The sequence below is a fragment of the Manis javanica genome, chromosome 9, assembly GCF_040802235.1.
Source record: "Manis javanica isolate MJ-LG chromosome 9, MJ_LKY, whole genome shotgun sequence".
Classification (NCBI taxonomy): Eukaryota; Metazoa; Chordata; class Mammalia; order Pholidota; family Manidae; genus Manis; species Manis javanica.
The window spans coordinates 85,624,811-85,638,969 of NC_133164.1; positions in this window are offsets into that span (position 1 = coordinate 85,624,811).

The window sequence follows — 14,159 nt, forward strand, 5'->3', positions numbered from 1 at the left end:
TTATTAAGCAAGATTATTTTCACCATACATATATACAAAAAATTAATTACAAGAATGGTATTTATGTTCCTATGGAAAAATCCAGCCGGAAAGTCCATATTCCATAAGCTAAGATAGACTAAAATATTGCTCAGTAAATATTTACTTACCTCTTCTTCCCTTCTGCATCAGAGCATAATTCTCCACTACCCTTTGGACTTAGTCATATGACTTGTTTTGGCCAAAGAAATGTGAATAGAGGTGACACAAGCAACGACCTTAAAATGTGCTTGAGCAGTTTGGTTTGCCCCTTGGCTTCTGCTATTTCTATGGATAATGTCCCGGATAACTGCTGATCCCCAGAATGATATGAAGCAGACCTGAACCTAACCTTCAGCCTGAAGCCAAACCCAACCATATCATAGACTGAAGCACAGTTACCAGCCAATTCCAGCTAAAATTAGCAAGACTGTGGCTAATCTGCAGACCTACGAGTGTGACAATAAATGTTCATTATTGTGAGTCCCTTAGGTGTGTTTTGTTACACAGTACTATTTTTCTATAATTCCAAAACAAATGAAGAAGAACAACAATAACAAAAAAAGATGACTATTTTTGCTTTATTTCATTATTTCTAGCTCTTATTTTAGTCTCATTTTACTCTCACTAAATATTTCTCTATGATTTCCAAATATAGTACCAAGCAGTTATATAACTTCTCTAAATATTGTCTTTGTATCTTGATAAATATGACTTTTAGAATTTGGCTCATAAAAAAGATTGCATTAAAAAATAGCAAAAGGTCACATCCTGGAAAAAGATATTTGTTATTCACATAGCCAACAGCGGAGTAAACAATAGGGTATATATAAGGAACTTAGACAAAAACAATAAGAAAAATTAAAACTACCCAGGAGAAAATGGACAAGTATATGAAGAAGCAATGCACAGAGAGAGGAACATAAATAGCTAATGTATATAAAATACTCAACATGGTTATGAGTCAGTAAAATAAAATATTAAATGATTAGATTAGCCAAATTTAAACAATCAGACAATACCATGCATTTGGTAAGTATAGAGTACTGGAACTTCTCACACTTTACGATAGGAGTGTTACATTTTCATAATTATAGAAAACAATCTGAAAATATCCAGAAATCCAAACATGTACATACCATTGCTAGAGTCCAGGGCATCTCTTACACATGGAGACATGTTCAACATCTATAGCATTATTTTAAGAAACAAAAATTGGGAAAAAACTCAGATGTCAAGCAAGAGGTAAAATAATAAAATACAGCACTCTTATGTGAGAGAATACAATAGTATTCAAAAATGAAGAACTGAAACTGTTATGTCCAACATAGATAAAGATCATAAAATCTTCAAGGGTTTCTCAATTGCATTTTCATTTAATCTGAGATAATTTCTAGAGTTTCTGATGGTGGCAGTAGGATCACAAAAAGACTTTTTCACTTTTCTTCCACATAGGTTTGTAAGTCCTCTGGGTCAGTCCAACTAAAACCTGGAGCATCACCTATTTTAGTTGCTTCTACCCTGTACAGATATAGGACAGGTTGGAGACATATTGTATTAGATGGACTGTTTTAGTGAAATTAATATGACATTTAGAAGCATTTGAGGACATTGAAATCTGATTACTCTGACATTTTCCACCTGTGCCATTTTGTGTTGCGTACCACATGGGTTTTAGAGGTAAACTCTCACAATTATGTAACTGTGTTTCTCCTGCCACGTGACACAAGCTTTCACCCTCGCGTCATTTAGTAACAGCAGGACATGCCCTTCCTGTCTTGATGCTTCTTCTTATAGGCTCATAGATACATCTCATATATTATTTTAATAACTGTTATAAATTAAAATGTTCTTTTCTTCTGCTGCTCTGCTGTTCATCAGTATCTGGGTGTTCAAGGCATTTTCTGTCTCTTCTGGCTGTTACTCACCATCAATTCCCACACTATTTTCTGTTCTGTATTCCTGTTGTCCCAGACATTTTTCTCCCTCATGCTCCTGTCTTCATTTTAAAACTACCTTCCTAGAAAACACATTCTTTTCTGACATTAAGAGGTATAATCCATCTCTATGCAAGAAATAATCCCTCTGGGGTGTTAAGCTACAATTCAGTTTATCATGTTTTATGTAGCAAAATTTTCCCCCCAATGGTGATAAGAAGCGATGAGAAGAGCCTGGGAGTTACTTTTTCTAAAGTTAATTCTCTACTTATTTTGAAAATATCACCATTTTTTAAATGTAAAAGAGCAGGAATACATAGATATGTATAAACAGTTTTTATAACTCCCGTTACCCTCCAAGTACTTGCCAGATTCAGTATCCAGAACAGAGGGCCGTTCTCTGACTGGCTCAGTGTGTCCTATGTGCAGCCATCTTCATATATTTCACGTTGGTGAGAAGCACCCCAAGGCACAGGTTCGTGGCAGCCACTTTAAGAAAGAAAATTAAATGAAGAAAACTAGTTCTCAGTAGTAAGCCAACTGCTGACAACGTCAGATAAGAGCACAATCACTGTATACGATTTATTTTTGCTAGCATTAGGAATGTATACTTTTAAGATGATATATGATAAATGTAGTACTATGATGGGAGGGTCAGGAAAAGACCTCGCTTAGCAAGAAGGTGTGCTTAATTTGCCTTCTGAACTTACGAGACAGGGCAGTCAAGGCAGTTCTAAAATAGCAACAGAGTGACTACATGTGACTCAGTAAGCAGTGCAATAGCTGTGAGTGGAATGTAATCCTTCATATGTTCTGCTAAAGATTTCAGTTTTTGAGAGAATGCCCATGAACACAAAAATGGTGAATGCTGTTGCCGTAGGGCTACTGCAAGGAAGGGAGAGCTAAGAGGGATGATCTGGGCCTGAAACATTGGTGTTATTTCCATGCATTCAAGATATATGCCTTGAATTTCTAACACATAGGGTAGCTTTGAGGGAACTGTGGAATGTGAAGTTAAAATTTTGATTTCCTTATTTATGAAATGACAAAATATTTATTGAAATAAAAGTCTGCTAATGTATTTTGTCCTTTTTTCAAAGCCTCTAAAATAAGAATAGTTACTATGTTTTGAAGACATATTGTATGTCTAGGACTTTACATAGGTTATTTTATTTATATGAATATATCTATACTGGCATTAAAAGATGGTTATAAACTCCCTAACACTTGGATAAATAAGACTCAAAAAGGTTATATAACTTGTTCAAAGCCATTTAATTGGCCAGTTCCAGAGATGGAATGTAATTGAACTGCAAAATTTGTTTTTTAAGCAAAATCCAGACTCTAACCCAGACAGGCGTCTATTATAAGCATATATTGGGACTCTTTAGCACTCAACTTTTGACAAAACCAACCAGCCCAACATGCTGGAACCAGATATACCAGAAGGTTGATTCTGGTATTATAAGGAATATGGTTTAGTGTTGGTGGCTGCAGATCCAGAAATGCAGTATGTGACTCAAAACAGTATCCTTCAAAGTAGGAATGGATGCAAATGTTCTTTATGGTCTTCACTATATTGTGAAGTAGTTTTTTTCCGATGGTCCTGGGATGTGGCAAGAACAGGATTGACGGACAGCCTTGTACTTGTGATTAACCACTAGGTGGCACTGAGTCTATGGAGCTGGGAGAAGCCTGAGCAGAACTCCCTGGATAAATTGATAGCTTCGTTTCTGCATGTGAGTGATGCTTTCTTTCTTGTGCATGCCCCTTAATATAAAATAGTCTCAAATATTTTATTCCGAACCATACTTAGTGTCACCTACTGTTTATATTCTGCCCTAAGGCTCCATTACCCTCAACTGCCCTCCCTCCACTGGTTGCCTGAATGGCATTTTTGAACTGGATGTGCTAGAGCTTGTGTAGATTGTGGAAGAAAATGATAGCATGTGGATGTGGCCCACGTGTACGCTTCTGATAATATGACATCCCTAGAACACTCATTGACTCTGTTAGGAACAAAATACATCTGCAGTAACTAACTACATGGTAGGCTCAAATATAAGAATTGACTATCGTACTGACTATAATCTCAGAATAAAACCGTCTCTTTATTGCTCATACAAGCTCATTTATTACTCATTTATTACTATTGCATTCTGAATTTTGCACTGAAGAATTGCACTAGAACCTCTACCCTGGACTGGAGGCCCCATTACTCTGCACTGTTGCCCGGCCTCTCTGGGGTGGGAATGCAGAGTACCACTGAGGGTAAACAGACCACCCTGCCCATTACGCGGGATTGAGGGAGCAAAGCTGGGGTCAGGCAGTTTGACTTCTGAATCAACTACCCTGAGAAAGCCTCATTGAATGCCCCAATCAAGGTCTCTTCCCCCATAAAGCCTGGAGCCTACTTGGGAAGGTACACATTTAATAATAGTACATATTAAACAAATAATAAAATAAAGTATAATGAAGATACAACCAGTAATTAATGAGTTGTTTTTGTCAGATTTCTAGACTGAAAACATCAGCTCATTATTATTTTATTTTTTTGGTGTATGTTTGATTATTTTCACATTAAAAAAAAATCTCCCCTATGATGTGTCTGTTCAGATGCTTTGACTGTTTTCTATTAATGTATATATACTTTTATTAACTGAAAGTGTTCTTAATTAATGATACTACCCTCTACCATATGATGATTACAGTTCTATTTTAGTTTGTCAACTTATCTTTTGATTATTACATTTGCAATTATTATGTAGAGCTTTAATTTTTCTATATTCAAATATCTAAAAGAAATATTTCTATTTTTAACCTCTATTATCCTATGCTTAGTAAATCCTTCAACATTTGTTAATAACTTAAATGATGCTGTTCCACACCTTAGGTTTCCTAGACAATTCTTTCCAGTCAGATTGTTTCTTTGAAAGTAATCGATAATCATGTTATTAATATAATAAGAACTAATATTAATTGAGAACTCCATCTGCGTATTATCTCATTTAATTCTCTCAACAACCTAATGAAGAAGATGGTTATTATTAACTGCATGTTCAGATAATAAAAATGAGAAACAGAGAGAAATTTGGTTCAGGACCAGATCCTGGGGCAGTTTTGAACCCTTGCAGTTTTTCTCCAGATGTAACTACAGTATATTGTTATTGGCCATTTTTATTCCCATTAGTTTAACTGTTTGACATCTTTTCTCGTTGGGATATATTTTTAATCTACCTTTCTTCTTCTTTACACTAAAATTTTGAGATGATGTTGTATGACGGAGTCTTTCATTCATTGATCTGAGCAAGCAATCCTTTAAATTTGAAAAGCCCCCTTCTTTAATTATAGAATAGTTTATGTCATTATTTCATTTAAAATTGCACTGTATTCCTATTCTGTCTTTATGAAATGCCTATTATGAGGCTCCTGTAACTTCTGGAAAAATGTTTAATTTTTAAAAATCTGTCACTTTCTATTATTCTCTTCTTTTGGTTTTTGTTCTAATGTCAGGAGAATATTTTGAAATTCTTCTGATACCACCTTCTATAAATCTTTTAACAAATTTGGCTATCATAATTTTAATTTCCAAAAAATGCTTTTTTTATTCACTACATCTTAGTCTCTTTTCACAGATGCACTATTCACTCTTCTCAAACTAAGCATACTAATAACAGTTTTTAAAGCTTGCTTTTGGTTATCTTGAGTTATCTTCTTGCTTCAAGCCATTTTTCCTGTTTATTTTAGACTTTGGCCTTGGTTTTGGAGGTTTTTCAAAAAAATTTATGCTGTGAGCCTTGCCTTTAAATTCGCATTTGAGTGAGACACTAAAGGTCCTGTGGGAGGTCCGCATGCATGGTAGAGTAGTCTCTCCAGAATATAGTCTTTTATTTTATTGCTTTGGTGAATGGAAGGGCATATTCCTGATGGCCTCTGGTCTTGGAACAGGAATGAGAAATGCTCCTAGGAGGCTCATGATTCCTATGCAGATTTTCATTAAATCCTTGTATCTTTAATAAGCCTTAGCCCCACATCCCAACCATCTTGAGTCCATTTCTCCAGGGAGTAGACATCTTTAACCTGCTGGGATGGAGAAAAGAAGGTCACCTGGCTCCTTGCTTGTGGGGGAGGAGATCTAAGGTTTTATCTTCCCTGTAGATAGTCAGTCCCCAGTTGGATTTGAGATCCAATACTCAGCCCCCTCATGTGCCTTTGATGCATTGAAATTTCAAACTGTTCTGGGATCCTCTAAAGTAAATCAGAGCTTTATCATTATCCCTCTTGCAGGTACTTAGGTTTTAGCTTCTCTGCGCTGCTTATAAGAAAAAAAGAAGTTATTAAATTATGGGACTACTATAGGAATTACTTATTTTTTCAAATAGTTGGAGACTGAGGTTGTGTTTTTAAAAATAATTTGTATTCTGAACCAGAGAAAAACTTTGCCCCTACAGTTCCTGGGGATTTCTACTTATTGTTGTATGTGCTTGTTGTCATGGCAACCCTGCCCATTCTATCAATCACCCTTTGACCAGACAAACTTTTCTTAAAAAGTAAAATTTAGATTTTATACTCTTATAAGAATTAACATTTAAATACTTTTATGGTTGAATAAGAAGAGCGAAACTGAAAAATGAAGATTGATACAGGAAAGTCATCAGTGATATAAAACTAGTGTTCATGGCTTGGATAGCTTGTTTTTCATAGCTGGATGCATAGCTAGCCCTTAATCACATTGTGAGTTGGTCAAACATTATTCAACAACCAAATCTATTTTCCTTGCTTTTTTCCAGGCCCGTTGTATAGTAAGCACGAAAGACTATCAAAGTCCAGAGTTCACCCTGACCGGCACTTGAACGGATTTCTTATAGGCAGTCACTGCATCTGTTAGCGCACTGAGACCTCTCATAGGTAGGGTAGAGAATTCATCTTTATATCACCATCAAAAGCATTGTTCAGTGTCTGTGTTGCAGTGCTTTGCTGGCTGATGTATGGTGAACAATAGCATTTCTCTTTAATTTACAATGACTGAGCTTCATTGTCTCTATAAATAACATAGGTTTTGGAGTCATAATATTGAATAAGGAGCCAAATTCTACTGCTACCTAAGTCTGTGACTCTGGATAACACAATCACTTCTGGGCTTAAGTTTGCCTCAATATGGTTAAATAAAGATAATAACAATGTGCACTGTGTCCTCTGAATTTCTTACTCCATGACCAGCAGGCTTCCCTATATCTTCAGGCTTTTTTCCTGACAGTTCCCTCCTAACTGAATGCTACCTGTCCCCTGACAATACCTACTATCAATTAGAAGGTATGTATTTTCACATAATCCTTGAAGTTCACATCCATTGTGGAGTGAGCAGCTTCCTCCATTCTGGACACTCCAGCACAGCATCACCTCCTTCCCTTACTCTTAGAGAAGCCATTACTATTTTGAGATCTACCTATGCAGTTAGTATTTAACATTTTTCTGCCATCATCACTGGCTTCTACTGACCTTGTTATTAATTCTCTTCCTTTATTAAGTCTTAAGGGCCTGGGGCACAATCTCCTCACACACCTTTCCTGATGGGATTTTAAGTAATTTTAATATATACAAGAACATCTCCTAATATCCTGACTTCTCAGCTCCTGGAGCCTTTGATCTTACTCCAACGCTATTTTGATTAATCTCTCAAGATGCTTTTAATTGTTTTTATGGCTCAGACAGAAGACACCAGAGCCTGGGAAAACAGGGATGAAAGCCAATGACAGCCGCTGCTTTGTGCCAACATTTTATGTGTTAGAAAGTATATTCCAAAAGTAAGAATAGTTTCAAATGGAGATTACCTTGCTCAGCTATACCTATTCTATTTTTGATCGGTCTTATAATCTGGGAGCAAGAAGAACTGGGGGCACTAAAAAACACTGACCTGTAAAACAGAAGCAGTGTCTTTCTGTGGGTAGAAAACATTCTGTGAAGTTTAAAATAGACTCATATTTATATCTTGAATTTCTCATGGAATAAAACTGTATAGACTTCTCTGACATTTCACCAAAAATATGTAATCTCTTGTGAATTTCTCAAAACAGACAGAATTCAGCTCTGGGCTGCTGCTATATCAAACAAAGATAAATAACAGAAAATACAGTATTCTCTTGGTATCTGCAAATGTAATGCCTCTTCTATTACCTCTTGTTCAAGCAACCTATGAGGTCTATGATGCTAATAATTTGCAAGAGGGTTAATGAAAACTATCAAGCAGAGGTGTTGTAATGATCAGATATGATCATAAATATGAAGAGAGTTGCCAAATTTGAATTTTGACCCTGCTGGGCTCAAAGTGGTCTCCTGAGATTGAGTGAACTGAGCAGATCACAAAGAGCTACCTCTCAAACACTGCTGCTCAAAAGCCCAACCATTTGACTTTGCACGTTCAAAATATACCCTGAATTCAACTGCTTTTGCTAACCTCCACCACAGCTGCCCTCATACAGGGAAGAACCTTTATTTCTTGCATGAATAGCTTCTGAGATCTCTTCTCTTGACCACAACATGTCTATTTTCCAGACAGCAGACCTACTGATCAATACATAAATATAAATCTGATCGTGTCCTTCTCACCCACCGTCACCACACACACACCTCAAAATCCTCCGTGGCATTGCATCGGAGGAAAAAATTCAGACTCTTTATCATGACTAATGAAGCCAATGTCTGATCAGGCCCCTGACCACCTCTCCTTCCTCAGTCCCTGCCATTTGTCACACCTGACACTTTATTGTCTATGTCTTTGTTTGTCATCTCTTTTATCCATTAGAATGTAAAATCTGTTGGCAAAGGAGTTTTTGTCTGTTTTGTTCACTGCTGTAAACCTGTGGCTTAAAACAGTGCATTGCACACAGGAAGCACTCACAACGTATTTGTTGAATGAATGAATGAGCTTCTGGGGTCCGCCTCCTTCAGTGCACATGGTCATAGCCTGGGTCCAGCTCTCACCAGAAATCATCTTACCTCCAAACATAAATGACTATTGTTACTCCTCTTTTTGTCAAGTAGCCTTATGGGAAAAGTATTTCAGCCTCTTTTAGACCCTCATGCCATTGGCTCTACCACTTAGTCTAGATCTCATGTCCTCTGACTCCAGCTTCAATTTAAAGATCCAACAATATAATCACTGCTTTGCATCAACCTGTAAACCTTTTATGCTTCCACTACACTAACCCAAAAAACCCACAAGCTGAGATCTAAACTTTTATCTTCTCTGTGTCTACACTCACACAGTAAAATTCTGCAGGAAAAATCTTGAAATTGGCAAGATTGGTATCACTACAAATTCATGATCTTGAACAGCAAACGGGTTATCAATACTTCTGGGAAAACCTACACTCCTTCTTCAAATGTGAATAGGAGATATTTCATACCTCTTCCTTCCTTTTTAATCTTCTACCCTACTTTATCCTCTTTCCACATTAGTTAATGACTTTGTACCATATTCCACTGAAATACTGAAGACCTCATAAAGAAATATGCCACATATTCTTATAGCCATATTCAGAAACCTAAACTGAATCTGCTCCCATTTTCTCCTTCCTCTTCTTTCAAAGGGAAACTGCCTCGGCAAAGGTCAGTGCCTTTATATGTACTTCATTTCATATCTTATCTCACTTTTCAAGGGCTTTACTTGCTTGGTTATCTCCTCTTTTGCATTACTACTCTGTTCTTTATTGTATCATTGCCAGAAGTGGACAAACCCACTCCAGAATTTACCATGTTTAAATACAGCTTCCTTGCCTCCCTATTCTTTTCTAGCTACTCTGCCATTTCTGTACTAAGATTTGGAAGCATTTTCTACAAACCCTTTTTCTACTGCCTCCCTCCCAGTCACTGTCCCACACATTCCAGTTAGAAGTTAGTTCCGTCAGTCAATTAAAGTCGCTCCTGTCAATCTCACATCTACCACTGTTTTGCTGATTCAGATGGATGCTTTCTGGTAGTCTTGTGAAATATTCTCACCTACTCTCTCATCCTTCCCTCTTCTATCTTGTGTTCTGTGCAACTGCCTCTTCTCATTTATAACCTGGTCACTTTTCACTTTTTCAACCCGTTCTTTTACTTATTCCTCCTCTACTGCTAGAACTCTAAGCTTTGGAATCTCTCAGGAGGTATGCTATGCCTCTATTTCTTTTCAATGTTTCCTTCAATTTAATTTTTTAAGTTTAGTTTCACTTCTCACTGTAGCTTCTGATGCTACCTCTATGGTGACAATGAAAACTTTGTAACTCTAGTCCAGACCTCCCCATAAAAGGCTGGGGTCTTATTAATTGCTTAGTTGATATCTGCACCTGACAGGTTTCTCAAAATAAACATGTTCAAAACCAGAGATAAACCTGCCTCTTGGTCAATCTTCCTTCTTTCTTCAAATGACAGTCTACACAGACTTGCTGAAACCAAACCTACAGGAGTCATCTTTCAATGCATTCTTTCCCTTACTCGCTATAATGAATCAAGTTCTGTCAGCTTTACCTCTGCTGTTATCTAGACTCTAGATGTTTGCCTATCTCTACCACTATCACTCATGTCCAACTACGATCATCTTTTTCCTATACAACTTCCCACAGCGTCTTGTCTACCTGCTTCTGTTTCTGATGCTCACGGTCTGTTCTCTATACAGTAGCCTAAGTGATTCTTCCAAGGTGCAAATGGAATGCTCCTGCTCCTAGAAAAAGCCCTTTAGTGGTGTCCCACAGTCTCATCCATCTAATCTCACCAATTTCTCCTTATATTACCCTCAGCTGTGCTCACAATGCTCAGGCCACATATGACCTTCTTTCTGTTTCTTAGAAACTATCTTCATCTAGCCTTAGGGCATTTGCTCTCTGCAAGGGATAGTCTATCTCAAATTCTAACATGGCTGCTTTTTTCTTGTCATTCGGATTCTCAACTCAGATATCAGCCCCTTGGAGACTATTCTCTGGCCACCTCGATTTCTTCACTATGGAATCTTGAGAGTTTGTAAGTCCATATCAGGGTCATTATCTGCTTTATTAATATAGAATTTGAAGTTCAATTGCTGGCTTATAGGATGAACTTTTGTCTACATACAACATAATAGAAATTTGTTCATGCAGTTAAAAACTTTGGTTCTAAAATAATTCAGGTTATAATTGCCAATTCTCGTTTTACCAGTGAAACATAATTGAATCTTGACATGACCATAATCAAAGGACACAAACAAGCTCACATCCTCAATGCATTCCAAGCTTCTGGATGGCTGCTTTCAAGGGATATTGATGGGAAGGGACACCAGTCTCTACGGCATTTCTACCAACATGAAGCAAGTTCAAATTAGATATCTTTTCTATTATTCTTCTGAGCAGCTTGGTTCCAACTGCTTTGAAGTGATCATTGATCGCATGAAAAAACCATAGAAGACTGATAAATTAGTTTCAGCCTGCTGTTATTTTACACATAAACAGATTAATTGGTAAAACATTAGGCATCATAGATTGTGCATACCAAAGTAGACTAGCTTAACTACTTCTAAATTATTAGTGAGAAACCCTAAACAATATAAAAATAATGGGAAAAAAAGAACTACAATGATAGCAATTATGAAATAACAGTGAACTTGGGGATCCCAAGCCTGCTTAACAAGCAAGACTTTTTTAAGGGAGGATGGGGAGAAAAATAACCATATATAAAGAAAGTGGTTAGACACAAAATAAATACTCACAAAATAAAAACTCAGACACAAAATAAAAGCCTCACTGATAGACTGATTGCAGAAAAACCCTATGGAAGCTATATAATGTAGAATGAGGCCAGAGAGGAATGCTGTGAAATATGCAGAAGTTTGCCATGTGGCATATGACCAGTTAGGTAAAAGAGGTTCACTAAATACCTGGCACATCCATATTTGAATCAACCTTTTAAAGAAACATTAACAAAATCTTCAGTGTTACTACTTGAAGAAACACATATTATAGCCATAATAAAGTATAATTCTCTCCTCCTACTAAATTAGGCCAAGAATTGGGAATATCAAGTAAAATTGAAGATACTGGCATTACGAGCACTCTCATATGCAATTAGTAAGATTGTAGATTAGTTAGGCTTTCAATACTTTAGACTTTGCAATTAAAACATACACATGTACACATTTACACACACATACAAACATTCCCACTTCTAAAAATCTACCATTATAAAAACATTCACATATACACCAAAACATCTATTCATCATGGTGTCGAGGTGTAGCACAAAGCTAGAATAGAAATGTCTATATGAAAAACAATAGCTGGAAATCTGATACATCTACTTGGTAGAATCTTATATTCCCTGTTAAAAAATGACATTGGTAAGCAGGAAAAAAAGAGACAGAGTAATATTTATGGTAAGATTTGTTTTATGTAAAAAATACAAGACCAAAAAGATAAGTGGGTATTTATATACATTTATCTAAAATGCAATAATTACTTGAATACATAAAAGGTATAAGAAGGATCCACTGGGGTGGTTATATCTGGAGAAAAAATGGGGGAAAGGAATTCACACATTTTTCTCTACAATAAAGTTGTACATATGTATTTCTTATGGTAATTAAAAAATAATAAATAACAGCCTATGAACCTGTTTTCAAGATAAAACAAGGTTTGATCTGCAATAAGAGACAGAAGGCTAAATCAGAATAAAAACTTAGTTGGGAGGTTTGAAGCACAAGTCACATAACAACCACTTCTGCAACTTTGTGGAAATCATGTGAACTCTTGGGTCTCAGTAACTGAAGTAGGCTGAATAATGGCCACTCAAAGACATGGAGACTCATCCTGGAAACTTCTAAATGTGTTACCTTATATGCAAAGGGGACTTTGCAGATTTTAAGAAAGGGAGATTATTCTGTTAGGTGGATAAAATCACAAGGATCCTTGTCAGAGGGAGGCAAGAAGGTCAAAGACAGAGAAGGTGATGTAACAATGGAAGGATAAAGCAAGAGACAGAGACTGAGATTGAAAGATACACTTTTGCCTTTGACAATGGAAAAAGAGAACACTAGTCAAGAAATGCAGCCAGCTTCTAGAAGGTGGAAAAGGCAAAGAGATGGCTTTTCCCCTACAGCCTTCAAAAGGAACCAGCCCTATAGACATCTTGACTTGAGCCTCCTCAGATTGAACTTGGACTTCTGAGCTCCAGAACTGTAAGAGGATAATTGGTATTTTTCTAAGCTACTGACTTTGTGATAATTTCTTCCACAGCATTAGGAAATTTAATACAGGTATTTAGCCTACAAATTGAGAAAGTAGGATTGGATTATCAATAATAAAAAGATTTTTAGTAATAATTTTAGTAATAAAACAGCAGACATTTGTAAGTACTAAGTATGTGTGAGAAACTGTGCTAAGGGCTTCACACACGTATCTCATGCAATCATCACAGCCCTGTGTGTAGGCACTATTCTCATTCTCCAATTCATACATGAGAAGCTGAAGCTTAGAGAGATTTAGTAACTTTCCAGTGAGAAACAAAACAGAGAAACAGACTAAGATCTGGTTGGCCCCACAGCCTCTTCACGGTAGTGACCATCTAAGCCACTTTAGTTACCCTAAACGTGGCAAGGCTATGATGCTCATTCTTCCATATCACATTTTGATTTTAGAGCCATTTTCATACAAATATGTTAAATTTGTTACAGATAATTAAACTCTGTGCCCCTGTGGGTCCATTTGAAGTGTGTAGTGAGAGAAATGATGTTCTGACACCAACACATTCCCTACAGTGTAGCTTACTGCAACAGGCTTTTATTTGATGTGATTATATGCAACATGCATGGATTTGTGTGGGAACAGAACACATTTTAACACGGAATCAACCTCATAGATGGACAGAGGTGGGGAGAAGTCAGGCAGCCTTCTAGGTTGGGACAAGGAACATGGATTAGATTATGTGGTTTGATGACACACATGGTGGTCTGGCTGGGGACCACCTGCTCACTGTACAGTGTGTGTTGGAACAGGGCACAGCTGACTTATTTCTGAAGCACTTTTGGTCTAGTACTGGGACATTTGGGCTACTGGGACCCAAGGGTGTTATGTGCTGCTACAAAGCTGTAAACGGGAAAGGACTAACATCCAGACCCTCTGAGCCACACTGCTTGGATCTCCTTTACATGTGATTTTGCACAGGATTTTTCCTGTTGGTTGAGGAAGGGTGGCCTTGCTG